The following is a 12378-nucleotide window of genomic DNA, read 5'->3' as shown; positions in this document are numbered from 1 at the left end:
TACATATACATACATATATATATATAATATAGAAAATGTTATTTAATTAATTGATTTAGAATATTTTTCCATGGCTACATGATTCATGTTCTTTTCCTCCCTTCCTCCCACAACCCTCCTGTAGCCAACACTCAATTCCACTGATTTTTATATGTGTCGTTGATCAAGATCTGTTTCCATGTTATTAGTTTTTGTACTGGGATGATCATTTAGAGTCTATATCCCCAATCATAACCCCATCTACTCATGTGACCAAGTAGTTGTTTTTCTTCTGCATTTCTACTCTCACAGTTCTTTCTCTGGATGTGAATAGCACTCTTTCTCATAGATCCTTCAAAATTGTCCTGAATTTTTGCATTGTTGCTAGTAGAGAAGTCCATTACATTTGAGTGTGCCAGTGTATCCATCTCTGTGCATAAAGTTCTCCTGTTTCATCTCCTTCTACTCTGCATCAATTCTTGGAGGTCATTCCAGTTCATATGGAATTCCTCCAGTTCATTATTTCTTCTTTTCAAAATAATATTCCATCATCAACAGATACCATAATTTGTTCATCCATTCCCCAAATGAAGGGCATCCCCTAAGTTTCCATTTTTTTTTTGCCACTACAAAGAGCATGGCGATAAATATTTTTGTATAAGTCTTTTTCCTTAGCTCTTTGGGGGGCATGAACCCAGCAGTGCTATGGCAGGATCAAAGGGCAGGCAGTCTTTTAAAGCCCTTTGGGCATAGTTCCAAATTGACATCCAAAATGGTTGAATCAATTTGCAACTGCACCAGCAATGCATTAATGTCCCAATTTTGCCACATCACCTCCAACATTTATTACTCTTCTTTGCTGTCAAGTTAGTCAATCTGCTAGGTTTGGTTGGTACCTCAGGGTTGCTTTGATTTGCAATTCTCTAATTATAAGAGATTTAGAAAGCTTTTTTCATGTGCTTATTGATAGCTTTGATTTCTTTATCAGAAAATTGCCCATTTATGTCCCTTTCCCATTTATCAACTGAGGAATGGCTTGCTTTTTTAGTACAATTGATTTAGCTCCTTATATATTTGAGTGATTAGACCTTTGTCAGAGGTTTTGGTTATAAAGATATTTTCCCAATTTGTTGCTTCTATTCTTATTTTGATTGCATTGGTTTTGTTTGTGCAAAGCCTTTTTAATTTAATGTAATCAAAATTATTTATTTTACATTTTGTAAAATTTTTCAACTCTTGCTTGGTCTTAAAATCTTTTCTTTCCCATACATCTGACAGGTATGCTATTCTATGATCACTTAATTTACTTAGAGCTTCCTTCTTTATATTCAAGTCATTCACCTATTCTGAATTTATCTTGGTGGAGGCTGTGAGATGTTGATATAAGCCTAATCTCTCCCATACTATTTTCCAAGCAGTTTTTGTCAAATAGTGGATTTTTTTTCCAAAAGTTAGGATCTTTGGATTTATCATAGACTGTCTTGCTGAGGTCATTTACCCCAAGTCTGTTTGACTGATTCTCCCTTCTGACTCTTAAACAGCACCATATTATTTTGATGATCACAGATTTATAGTACAGTTTAAAATCTAGTAATGAGAACTTCCATGTAAATATGGCGGCATTCTAGACACAGGACTCTTCTTCCTCTCCTCACCAACTATTGATATAGACTACCTCAAAAGACCAAAAAAAATCAAATTCATATGAATGAAGGGACTCTACAGTAGGACGCAACATTGAAGTTATGTGGGAATTGGGCATTTCCACACCATAAGTGGGTGAAAAATCTCCCACCAAAACACGAGCTGATCTGCCCTTCCCCACCCCACTTACAGAGCCACAGTCAGAGCTAGTGCACTAGAGTCAGTGAGTGAGGGGAACCTCTAGAGCAAGTGAGGGGAACCTTTAGGTCCTTGGCAGCTAAGACCACAAAAGAACTACCCCCAGAGAGCACCTAAACTGAAACCCTAGCAGACTGAAGAGCTCAGACCATGGGTGCCCATGGGGAGATAGCACAGAGAAGGGCAAAAAACAGCAGAAACTGCAGACTTGAGAGCTGGCCTCAGGCACAATCCTCCCTCCTAAGCTCCATACACAGAGAACCTGCATTCCTCACTCAGATTTCTGATTGGAAAGGGAAGGAAAAACCACCATAGCTATGGCAAGCAGTGCTCAGGAACAACTTCTCAACACCAAGAAAAACAAGAGGAAGGAGTTGATCCTGGATCATTTTTACAGAGGAAAAATCCAGGAAATAGCAGAAGAGGAAATACAAATAAATACACCAAAACCTTCCCAAAAATGGAAATTGACCACAAGCTCTTGAAGAATTTAAATTGGACCAATCTCCTTAATGAACATAGATGCAAAAATCTTAAATACAATACTAGCAGAAAGACTCCAGCAAGTCATCACGAGAGTTATTCACTATGATCAGGTGGGATTTATACCAGGAATGCAAGGATGATTCAAAATGAAGAAAACCATCCACATAATCAACCCAACAACAAGCAAACTGACAAAAATCACATGATTATCTCAATAGATGCAGAAAAAGCCTTTGACAAAAAAGCCTTTTGACACTCATTCCTATTGAAAACACTAGAAAGTATATGGATAGAAGGGCATTTCCCAAAAATAATAAACAGTATTTATTTAAAACCATCAACCAACATCATCTGCAATGGGGATAAACTAAATGCATTCCCAAAAGGACAAGGAGTGAAACAGGGATGCCCATTATCACCTCTATTATTTAACATTGTACTAGAAACACTAGCAGTAGCAATTAGAGAAGAAAAAAGATATTGAAGGTACTAAAATTGGCAGTGAGGAGACCAAACTATCACTCTTTGCAGATCATATGATGGTCTACTTAAAGAACCCTAGAGAATCAACTAAAAAGCTAATGGAAATAATCAGCAACTTTGTCAAAGTTGCAGGATACAAAATAAACAGACATAAGTATCAGCATTTCTATATATCTCCAACACATCTCAGCAGCAAGAATTAGAAAGAGAACTTCCATTTAAAATCACCCTAGATAATATAAAATACTTAGGAATCTATCTGCTCAGACAAACACAGGAACTATATGAACAATTACAAAACATTTTCCATACAATTACAACTTGAACTAAACAACTGGAAAAACATTTACTGCTAATGGGTAAGACAAGCTAACATAATAAAAATGATGATCATCCTACCCAAACTTATTTGCCTATTTAGTGCATACTCATTGAATTACCAAAAAACTCTTTTTATGAATTAGAAAAAAAAAACATAACAAGGTTCATTTGGAGGATCAAAGATCAAGAATATCCAAGGAAATAATGAAAAAAAATGTGAAGGAAGGGGGCCTTGCAGTAGCAGATCTTCAACTCTACTATAAAGCAGTGGTCATCAAGACAATATGGTCCTGGCTGAGAGAAAGAAAGGAGGATCAGTGGAATAGATTTGTTGTAAGTGACCTTAGCAAGACAGTGTTTGATAAGCCAAAAGAACCCAGCTTTTAGGACCAATGTCCACTATTTGAAAAAACTGTTGGGAAAATTACAAAAAAAGACAGTATGGGAGAGATTGGGGTTCGATCAACATCTTGCACTGTACACCATGATGAACTCATAATGGGTGAATGACTTGAATATAAAGAGGGAAACTATAAATAAATTAGGTGAACACAGAATAGTATTCATGTCAGATCTTAGGGAAGGGAAGGATTTTAAGACCAAGCAAGAGTTAGAAAAAAATCACAAAATGTAAAATAAATAATTTTGATTACATTAAATTTAAGTTATTGTACAAACAGAACCAATGCAACCAAAATTAGAAGAGAAGCAACAAATTGGGAAACAATCTTCATAACAAAAACCTCTGACAAAGGTCTAATTACTCAAATTTATGAAGAGCTAAATCAATTGTACAAAAAATCAAGCCAATCTCCAATTGTTGAATGGACAAGGGACATGAATAGGCAATTTTTAGTTAAAGAAATCAAAACTATTAATGAACACATGAAAAAGTGTTCTAAATCTCTTATAATCAGATATATACAAATCAAAACAACTCTGAGGTATTACCTCACATCTAGCAGATTGGCTAATATGACAGCAAAGGAAAGTAATGAATGCTGCAGGGGATGTGGCAAAGTTGGGACATTAATGCACTGTCAGGGGAGTTGTGAATTGATCCAACCATTCTGAAGGCATTTTGGAACTATGCCCAAAGGGCTTTAAAAGACTGCCTACCCTTTGACCAACCATAGCACTGCTGGGTTTGTACCCCAAAGAGATAATAAGACAAAAGACATGTACAAGAATATTCTTAGCTTTGGGTGGAAAAAATTGGAAAATGAGGGGATGGTCTTCAATTGGGGAATGGCTAAACAAATTGGGGTTTATGTTGGTGATGGAATACTATTGTTCTCAAAGTAATAAAAAAACTGGAGGAATTCCATGTGAACTGGAATGACCTCCTGGAATTCATGCAGAGTGAGAGGATCAGAACCAGCAGAACCTTATATACAGAGACTGCTACACTGTAGTACAATCAAATAATTTGGACTTCTCCATTAGTGGAATGCAATGATCCTGAATAACTCTGAGGGACCTACGAGAAAGAACACTATCTATATCCAGAGGATAAACTGGGAGTAGAAACACAGAATAAAAATAACTTCTTGATTGCATGGTTTGAGGGGGTTATGATTAGGGATGTAGACTCTAAATGATCATCCTAGTCCAAACATCAACAACATGGAAATAGTTTCTGATCAAGGACACATGTAATATCCAATGGAATTTCACATTGGTTATGGGAGAGGTGGGGGAAGGGAGGGAGGGAAAACATATGATTTTTGTAACCAAGGAATAATGTTCTAAATTGATGAAATAAAATTAAAATAAATAATTAAAATAAAATAAAATCTGGTAATTCTAGGCCCCCCTTGACATCTTTTTCACTATTTCCCTTGATATTCTTGATCTTTTGTTCTTCCAAATTTACTTTGCTACACTTTTTTCTAATTCACAATAAAAGTTTCTCTCAGTACTTTGATAGCCATGGCACTAAATAAGTAAATTAATTCGGATAGGACTGTAATTTTCATTATGCTTGCTGGTTCTGCCCATGAGCAGTTAATGTTTTTTTCCAATTGTTTAGATCTAGTTTTAATTGTGTGAAAAGTGTTTTGTAGTTTTGTTTATATAATTACTATGTTCATCTTGGCAGATAGATTACCAAGTATTTTATACTGTCTAGGGTGATTTTAAATGTAATTTTTCTTTCTAATTCTCACTGCCTATATGTGTTGGAAATATATAGAAATGCTGATGATTTACGTGCATTTATTTTATATTCTGCAACTTTGCTAAACTTGTTGATTATTTCCATTAGCTTTTTAGTTGATTCTCTAGTATATTTAAGTAGACAATCATATCAAATGATGTGATAGCTTGGTCTCCTCATTGCCTATTTTAATACCTTCAATTTCTCTTTCTTCCCTAATTGCTACTGCTAGTATTTCTAGGACATTGTTAAATAATAAAGGTGATAATGAGCATCCTTCTTTCACTCCTGATCTTACTGGTAAAGCTTCTAATTTATCCCCATTGCAGATGATGTTTGGAGATAGTTTTAAACATATACTGTTTATTATTTTTAGGAAAGGTCCTTCTATTCCTATACTTTCTAGTGTTTTCAATAGAAATGAGTGTTGTCAAAGATTTTTTCTCTGTCTATTGAAATAATCATGTGATTTTTTGTTGGTTTTCTTTTTGATATGGTCAATTATGTGAATACTTTTCCTACTATTGAACCTTCCTTGTATTCCTGGTGTAATTCTGACCTGATCATAATGAATAACCCCCACAATCACTTGCTGGAGTCTTTTTGCCCGTATTGTACTTAAGATTTTTGCATCTATGTTCATTAGGGAGAGTGGTCTGTAGTTTTCTTTCTCTGTTTTTGATTTGCCTGGCTTTGGAATCAGTACCATATTTGTGTCATTAAAGGAATTTGGTAGAACTCCTTTGTTTATTATATCAAATAGTTTGTATAGTATTGGGAATAGTCATTCTTTGAATGTTTGATAGAATTCACTTCTGAATCCATCAGCACATTGGGATTTTTTCTTAGGGAGTTCATTGATGGCTTGTTTAATGTCTTTTTCTGATATAGCATTATTTGTGTATTCTTTTCCTTCTTCTGTTAATCTATGCAATTAATATTTTTGTAAATATTCATCTGTATCACCTAGATTGTCATATTTGTTGCTAAATAACTGGGCAAAATAATTTTTGATTATTGCCTTAATTTCCCTTTCATTAGAAGTGAGGTATCCCTTTTCATCTTTGATACTGTTAATTTGATTTTCTTCTTTAAATTTTTATTAGATTATCCAGTATTTTATCTATTTTATTTTTCAAAGTACCAGCTTTTAGTCTTATTTAATAATTCAATAGTTCTTTCACTTTCAATTATATTAATTTCTCCTTTAATTTTTAGGATTTCTAATTGATTTTTTATCTGTTTTTTTATTTGTTCTTTCTAGTTTTTTAATTTGCATGCCCCATTCATTGACTTTCCCTTCCCAAAATTTTTAAGGTATGCACTCAAGGACATAAATTTCCTGCTGAGTACTGCTTTGACTGTATCCTATAGATTTTGATATGATTCTCATCATTGTCATTCTCTTCAGAGAAATTATTAATTATTTCTATGATTTGTTCTTTAAATAACCAATTTTGGGGGAATAATATTATTTAATTTCCAATGAATTTTTTATTTGCCTCTCCATGTATACTTACTAATTATTATATTTATTGCATTATCATATGAACATGTTGCATTCATAATTTCTGCTCTTTTGTACTTGTTTGCCATGTTTTATGCCCTTGTACATGATAAATCTTTGTGAATATACTGTGTTCTGTTGAAAATTAGGTGTTTTCCTTTTTATTCCTATTTATTTTTCTCCATATATCTATTAACTCAAATTTTTCTAAGGTTTCATTTACATTATTTACTTTTTTATTGCTTATTTTTTGGTTTGACTTATCGAGATCTGATAGAGGCAGGTTCATGTCTCCCATCATGATAGTTTCATTCTATTTCCTTTTTAAGCTCCAATAGATTCTTCTTTAAAAATTTAAATGCTATAGCATTTGGTGCATACATGTTGAGTACTGATATTTCCTTATTCTCTATATTGCCTTTTATCAGGATGTAATTACTTTCTCTATCTCTTTTAATTATATTTATTTTTCTTAGGCTTTGTCAGATATCATGATTAAAACTCCTGCCTTCTTTTTCTTAGTTGGTGCCAAATACATTTTGCTCCATCCTTTTATCTTTAACCTCTGTGTATCTATCTGCCTTATGTGTGTTTCTTATACACAACAAAGGGTAGGATATTGGTTTCTAATCCACTCTACTATTTGCTTCCATTTTATGGGTGAGTTCATCCCATTCACATTCAGAGTTATGGTTAACACCTGTGTATTCTCCATCATGTAGATTTCCTCTCCTAGTCATTCCCTTTCTTCTCTCATGATTTCCTTCTATATCAATGTTTTGTTTTTAATCATTCCCCTAATGTCCCCTCTTATTTTATTTTCCTTTCCACCCCCTCCCATGTTATTCCTGTCTTATTTTTCTTCAGGGTCTATCGAATTTTATCCTCCCCCCTTCTTCTTTCCCTTTTAGTACTCCCTGGCCTACTCCCTCCCTTCATTTTTCCTCTCAACTTTATTGTATGCTAAGATAGAATTTTAAATCCCAATGGATCTAGATACTTGTCTCTCTTAGAATTGATTCCACTGAGAGTGAAGTTTAAGTATTACCTATAAGTACTCCTTTTCTCTCCTTTTTTTAGTAGTATTCTTCCCCTTCTCCTCTCATGCACCTATTTATGTGTTATAAATTTTCCTATTTTTCTTATTCCTTCAAGTTTCTCTTCATGCCATCTTCTCTTCTCCACATTTCCTTTTTTCTTTTTTGCTTATCATCTTAAACCTCTTAGTATCCCGACCTCTATCTATGAATAGTTATTCTAACTAATATAAGAGTGAATATAATTTTTGAGTTCTACAAATAACATTTTCCATATAGGAATATAAACAATTTGACCTTATTGGAGACAAAGAGTCTTTTTTTATCTTTCTTTTAATCCTTAGTTCTTAGCACAAGATCTGGCACCCAAATGGCTCTTAATAAATAATAGTTGATTGACTTCTAAATGAAGGGATTAAACTTGATAATTTCAGAGAAACTTTCCAGCTCTAACATTTTATACATCTAACATTTCCTTTTGAGATTGCATAAATGGAACTTAAAGAAAAACATCCCAAGAGAAACAAAGCAAGAAATTAATTTTAACACCTGTTTCAAAGAAAAGTAACAGAAGGATTAGGGGAAATCTTTTTAGGAAAAAATACTAAAAATGTAAAAGAAAGAAGCAATATTATTTCAGGAATATCAAAGGAAATAAAATCCCTCAGCTTGCATAGGAAGAGGAGCAATAATGAATTATCAACAAAATAGTAGGTAAATTTGAACAATATAATTGTAACATAGCTTGACAAAATGGGCAAGAAAAAACTTTGAAAATGAGAGAAATAGAGATAGACAGATAGACAAAATGAGACAGAGAGACAGAAACAAAAACAGAGACAGACTAATCAAAGATAGAGACAGAGAGATAATTAAGTTAGTTTTGCTATTATTTATTTTGAGTGTTCTGAGATTAGGAATTATATTAGTTTGATTATGAATTGATAGAATTATGCAAATCTTAGAAATAGAAGAATCCTGCTTAAGGTAAGAAGTTCAATTGTGTATGATGTAAGTTAATATTTATTGAGTTTTTTCTTTATGGGATGGATTATATTGAATCATTTAGTAATACTTTAATTAATTTTCAGACATTATGTTATCATTTATAACGCCCTGTTTACATTGCCTATGTTATCCTTCATATAAGGAAACTAGAATCAGATGTGAAAATTTAAATAATTTTTTAAGAACCTTTGTTTTCAAAGTAAGGGTTATATTCATTTAGAAAATAAGACATGAAATGTACAGTAAAATGAACAATACTCAAAATAATCAAAGTTCAAATGCTCAAATCCTATGAATATACTCTTTCTTATGAGACAGTAATATTATAACTTGGAGGAACCTAAAAATATCATCTGATCAATTTCTCTCATTTTCACTTAAAGAGATAGGAACAAGAGGGAGTTGTGAAGAGGCCAAGGTCAAACACAATAAGAAGCAGAGTGACTATTTGAATTCATGTTTTCTCCTTCCAAATCCAGTGCTCTTTCTTTGTGACACCTGAGGTCAGATCAATTTGTTCCATTCACACTATATTTTGATAATTATTCCCATAACCTATTTTTCTATATTCCTATAACCATTTTTATTTTTACTGATTTTTTTCTCCGTTCTATTTCCAATTGTTTCAAATTTCTGTGAAAGATTTTGAAATAAGTTTTCTTGCTTGATAGTCAAGAAGTGTCAAGGACTCTGAATAAATGTGCAGATGAGTTAGATTTTATTGTAAAACTGAAGGCAAGAATGTTATTCTTCTCTCTCAAAAATTTCACAGTTTAAATGAAAATAGATAAAGAATTATGTCCACAAATCAGTATTCCAAAATACATAAGTAACCACCATTTCAAAATATTCCCAAGTTTGTTTTCTTTGGCTAATTTTTTGGTCATAATTCATTTTACTCACATTTTACTATTATTAGTATTTTTCATATAATAACAGCTAATATTATTACTATGTAATTACATAGTAATGTGATAATTATTTTATTGGATCCTCTGTTCCTTTGAATTATGATAATTTTCTGTTCTATTTGTGATTTAATCTCCGTGGATTTTTCTTCCTCCAATATAATTCATAGTCTCAAAAGGTTTTCTCATCCAAGCCATTGTATACACTAAGCAATTGTATGAGTATGGTTATGTGTTTTCTTAAATATATTGTGGCTTATAAACAAATGCTAGATTTTATGCCAAATATAGTGTTGGAAAATTGCATCATTTTTATTTTAATTTGGAAAGAGTATGTGCTTGTGTACACATATACATGTGTGTGCTAACTTAGATATCCTGATTATAACCATGTGTGGGAGAGAATAATAACTCTAAAACACCTTGAATTGCTAGGGCATTCATGAAATAAAAGCTATAATGATTCATTCATTCCACATTGATAATTTATACTCATTACTTTTCTAAACATAGTATTTATCTCTAGAACTATGAAATTATAGCCTTTGTGTAGTATGAAAATGAGTATTGCTCTATAGTTCTTAGTGATACATACAGTGTGAACCATTATAGTGTCTTCACTTCATTAAAGTTTGCTATAAAATGTTTTCATTTCAGGAAATTCATAAGTTTATTTATTATAATTTTTAAAGACATCTCATATTTAGGGTTAAAATGATCACATTGCCTTTGTGATATCATCCATATTGCTGAAAAAGCATAGGCCTTAAAGACATATTCCACGTATACATAAAATTATAAAAGAACTCTACAGCATTGAAATTAAATTAAATTAAAATTATGCAATATTTTTCTTCCCCAGTCAGGCTGGGTATTTTTTTTATTAACCTATATATATCATAGGTTTTCTATAGCTCTAAAGGGTACTGACATTCTTATGATTACCCTGATTTGCAATTTCAATTCCTCCCTGCTTTTCTTTTCCTTTTCTTCACCTTTCACATATGGCCAATTGCAAAATCTTACCTGCAATGCATCCCTACCTAAATAATGGAATTAAATCTATCCACTTTTATCAGCTTGCAATATAGCTACCTTAAATCAAGCCTTTGTGACATAATGCTGGACTATCATAGTACTCTCCTAATGAGTCTTCCTGTTTGTAATTTTTTGTTTTCTCAATTCAGCATTCACCAAACAAAGTGATATTTCCAGTAAATGAGCTGGACCACATAACTCTTAAAGAATTTTAATTAATTCTGTAACATTTCTAGGATAAAATATAAATGGAATTAGTACTTAAAATTCTATATAATACTTTCCAGTATGATTATATATTACTCCACATTATATATTCTATATTCCTTTGTAATTGATCTATTTGCTTATTCCTATACAGAACATTCCATGTGCTGTGCCTGATGCATATAATTTGTTCTTCCTCACTTCAACATCTTAGAACCACAGGTTCTTCTAGTACCATTTCCTCAAAAGGCCACCAATATCACTGGTTGTTACAATTACCTCCCAGGCTCTGGGTTATTGTTAGGAAAGAACTTTGTAGATATTGAAGTACGTCTATATAAGACTTAGTAATCATGATTGGGCAATTTCTTTAATATTATTCATAATATATGTTCATTCTTTCATCTGAGAATTTTGTCATAATATTTTTTTCATCAGAAAACATCTTTCCCCTTAATTTCAACACTATGAAAATAACGATTTTTCCTAGGGAACTCTTAATTATGCTCTTCAAAAAATACTTTCCTGGTTACAATTTCTAACTTTTTGAAGTTCTATTGTCCTCATAATAAACATCACATGGAATAACAAAAATGTTGTTAATTAGTTTCTATATTCTTGTCAAGTATGATCAGAGGTTATAGTCCCCCTCCTGATCACTGTTGCAAATTTTTTATAACTATTAATAAATTTGTTACATACTGACTTTTTCAGATTAGTTTTTAAAAGTTATTTCTCTTTCTAGATGTAAATTTTTTGATGGTAGGGATTAAGTCCAATCTTTTTAAAAATTTCATTTAGTCATCCAAAAAAATGGAATTTGGAGGAATTTAGTTAGTATCTGGTGAATAAATCAACCAGTGAATGAATAAATTAATTTAGGGTAGATATCAAGTCTTATTTTTCTAGTTTAAATCATCTAGTTTACTGTGTACTTACTTTTATATGTGTACTTTTATATGTGTACTTTTATAACCTTCAATGGGCTAAAGTTAACTATTGCAAAGAGTTCTTAGTTGATTCTCAAGGATTATCAATGTATGCCATCATATCAACTGCGGAGTGATAACTTTGTTTACTTACTGCTTACTCTAATTCTAATTTCTTTTATCCACTTAATGTTAAACTTAGCATTTCTAGTACAATATTGATAATGGGCACCTTTCCTTCATGCCTGATCTTATTGGGAAATCTTTTAGCTTATTCCCATTACAGATAACGCTTGCTCTTTGATAGTTTCAGTTAGATATTCCTTATCATTGGATGAAACTCCATTTATTCTTATTTTCTCTATTTTTTTTAATAGAAATTCATATTGTATTTTCCAAGGAGCTTTTTCTGCCTCTACTGAGATAGTCATATGAATTCTGTTGGCTTTTTTATTAATATGGTCAATTATACTTG

This window comes from Monodelphis domestica, chromosome 3 (assembly GCF_027887165.1).
Source record: "Monodelphis domestica isolate mMonDom1 chromosome 3, mMonDom1.pri, whole genome shotgun sequence".
In the NCBI taxonomy this organism is placed as follows: domain Eukaryota; kingdom Metazoa; phylum Chordata; class Mammalia; order Didelphimorphia; family Didelphidae; genus Monodelphis; species Monodelphis domestica.
Note: the sequence above shows the minus strand (reverse complement) of the source record.